Source organism: Miniopterus natalensis, chromosome 13 (genome assembly GCF_054644295.1).
Source record: "Miniopterus natalensis isolate mMinNat1 chromosome 13, mMinNat1.hap1, whole genome shotgun sequence".
NCBI lineage: Eukaryota > Metazoa > Chordata > Mammalia > Chiroptera > Miniopteridae > Miniopterus > Miniopterus natalensis.
The window spans coordinates 57,738-61,281 of record NC_142093.1 but is presented as its reverse complement, the minus strand read 5'-3'; positions in this window follow the sequence as shown (position 1 = coordinate 61,281).

Below are 3,544 nucleotides of genomic sequence, written 5' to 3'. Positions count from 1 at the left end.
GGTCTAGAGCACAGAGCACTAACGGGGACTTGGGAGGCCCGTCTTCTGTTAGTCAACACTCTGCACTTAGGGCGCCCACTGTCCGTAAAATGAAGGCAGGTGTCTCCAACTCTTCACTTTGTGATTCTGTATAATTATCTGTGTATCGTGTTTCTTCATTGGAGCTCAGAAAAGGAAAACAAAAAAAACTGTCAATTGGAGTATGTAAAATGTAAGCTTAAAAATAGGTTCCCTCCGGGATTCCAGAGCCCCTCTGCTTTGTGCACAGACGGCAGGTGGAATTGGAGGTTAACAGTGCTGAGTAACAAGTGGTGCACAAACAAACTGAAGTAAGACCCGACCACAGGAACATAAAAGACTCACCTCAGAACCCTCCGGACCCAGACCCACCCTGTCCCCAGGGCTCCAAAGCAGTATCCTAAAGAGAATTTAGGATGCAGTCCATGAAGTAACCTTTCCAAAGTCATTTAGGTTTGAGCCTAGGGGAATGCAAGAATTTTGGTCAGTCTGGGAGAACTTTCCCCTCTGACATGGAGTAGTTGAGGTCGAGGGAGAAGAACAAATTTAGGAAACTGCTGAGGGAAAGTCTATGCAAGAGAGCAGAGGTTCATGTAGTCACCCTCTTCCTCCCTCTCTCTTAATCCTGTGTGATCCAGGGGGGCAGTGCCACCTGCCTTCTGAGCTGTTTCATGTTACTGCTCAGAGAAGGGAGACAGAGTCACAAAGAGCCTGCCCAGTTTTCTCTATGCCCCAGCAGCCACCAACACTATAGGTAGATACTTGCTTCACAAATTTACTGCCCTAGACCCAAAACAGAGCTCAAGTTCCTGGAAACTTCGACCCCAGGAGACCTAGCATCTGGTTAGTTGGAGGGTCGGGAGGAGGAAATGAGTCTCCAGGGCCTTGTCCAGCTCCCTGGGACTGAGGCAGCATCTGCCTCTGATCACAGCCCCTTGACTGACAGACTCTCTCTCCCTTGAAGAAGAGGCCGTGGAGAGCCCGGCCCAGAGCACAGAGCAGGCCCCGTCCTCTTCGTAGGTGAGGGTCCTCTGGGAGCTGACCTGTCCTTGCGGTTACTTGTCTGAGACTAATTCCATAACTTCTGGACGCTGTGGAAGCAGGAAGGGAAGTGTAATTCTCTAGTTTATCAGCACATTTGTGTTGGAATTCACACAGATACGTGTTATGATTTCATGAAAAATTCAGAAAATCTGAGGTGAACCCAGATATGCTTTCTAAGTGAAAAAGAACACATATATTTTATTTGGAGGTTTCTGTCCTATTAGTGGAGATATTATCAACTAAAATGAAAATATGCCATCCAGAATTAAATAACATATTCATAAGTTTATTACCCCCATGGAGTAAAAATGTTTGCTTTTCGAAATGGAGGGTAGGAGCTGGAGAAGGACTCACAGAATGTGCCCTCGACCCACCGCGCGTCCTTGAGGAGCAGGCAGTTACACGTGGGTGACTTGGGCTCCGTTTCCCAGTGTATAATTCATGAAAATTGCTCCCGTCTGCGGTGCTGACTCATCTTCCTGCCCTTCAAGTCACTGCAATGGCCGGGATGCCAAGATGTAGGTCTCTCTGGCTGTCTGGCTTTTGGATAGAATATATGTTACTGATTTTAATATTGTTATGAGAGTGGCAACTTGTCCTTTGGGTTACGTAGGGATAAACATTGTTTAATTTTAAGGCAAAAATCTCAGATATTCCCCAGCTCTCTTCACATTACTCATGGGTGAAAAAGGATACCTGTGGGGCCCACTGGGTGCTGATGGGGCAGAGCTGGTCTCATCTTGTGCACAGATGCCCTGGGGGAGCAAACGAACACCTCCTGCCTCCTGGCTCCTTTCTGACCAGATGGACGGGGTGGGTCCCTAACTCAGAGCCTTTTAGGTGAAGTGGTTAAGTAGCCTTGAGGCCCCACTTTCTGTCTTCAGGTCAGCCCTGGGCCTTTTTAGAGAGATTTGTGTTTGAAAAGGGTGGGGTTTGTTTGCCTGCAGATGTGTATTTGGACAGCCTGCTTTGTTTTCTGTTTTGTTGTTGAACTCTGTAACAGACAGCCCTGGCTTTAGCAACGTTCAAAGACATTTTCTTTACTGCCCAAGAGTAGTTGGAGGGAAACAAATTTCAAGCTTCCAGAAAAAGGCCTGCAGGGAGATGGCTATTTGTCCTGTTAGAGAAACCAGATAGTTCTTTACCAAGTCTTCCAACTTCTTATCAAAATTTAAAGTGCAAAAAGGAGATGTTTTAATTTTTTTAGTTAAATTTATTGGGGTGAAATTGGTGAGTAGGATCGTAGAGGTGTGAAGTGTGCATTTCTATGATACAAGACAATTTGGCAAATATCTTAGAACCAGAGACTGCAGGGAGCAGCGTTGGTGGTGTAATGTGTGGCCTTACAGCTTTTGCCTGGACTGGTGTTGATGGGCAGCTTTTCCCTACTCCTCAGGGAGCAATCTGCCCAACAGTGGGGCTTTTTGAAGTATGTCCTGGATGATTGGGGCCCCAGGGCCATGCTCACTGCCACAGGTTTTGTCCAGTGCCCCCAGGTGACCACATGCTTGCTTTTCCCAGGAATAAAGAACTCCACAGAGGACGCTTAAGTAACTTCAGAAGGTTTGAAATGCTGCGGAGAAGATGGGGCCTTGTGCTTAGAAATCAGGAATCTGCTGAGGGACTGTGGCTACGGAGACGCTTCCTTGTTTGAGGTGGACCCACCCTGGCCTCCAGAGGGCAGCAGACAAGGGGAAATATTTCCAGGGACATCTTTTTGACTGGTTTGCTAAGAGGCACCATGATGCATTTTAGCAATGTCTAAATTGATTTTAAAAAGGAAAAAAAAGGCAAAGAGCATGAAAACCAAGCATGCCATGGTACTGACTACGTTCAGTCATCTTTAACTGATTGGCACCATTGAATCAAAGATCTGGAACCAGAGAAGGTGCTTTTCTCACCACCATGGCTCACACCCGCTCGCAGACACCTCTCAGCCCCACACACTGTACAGGGCATGCTGGCTTCAGTGACTCAGCACTTTTACAGTCACTGGTGCCACTCCCCTGCTCAGTAGACCTGTTCGAAGACCATGAAAAGATAAGTGAGAGAGACTGCTAAAAAGTGATTTCTTATCCCCGGCCAGTGTTTTGAGAGGCGACAGAAGAACCATCTGCAGCATCCCTCCTTTCTGGGCTGTTTAGACTCTCTGAGACGAGCCTTGGCTTCCACAGTACAGGCCCTGCCCCTCTGTGTGTCACCAGCTGCCCCAGAGCTGGCACCAGCTCACCCCCTGTGCAAAGGGCATGTTTGCGAGGTGGGGCGGCCTCCAGACAGCTGGGCGACGAGGGTCAGGTCCGGGTTGACGGAAGTTACTGCAACCGGATTCTGAACTGGCTTAGAGCGCCCAGTAAACTAAAGAGTCTTCAGGCTGAGAACCTCCAGAGAGAAAGTCTGAGTCAGTGACAACCCCAAGAAAACTGTCACCCAGTCAAGTCTTTCACAGCTTTCTGTGTTTCATCAAAATACGTCTCTTCAAGAA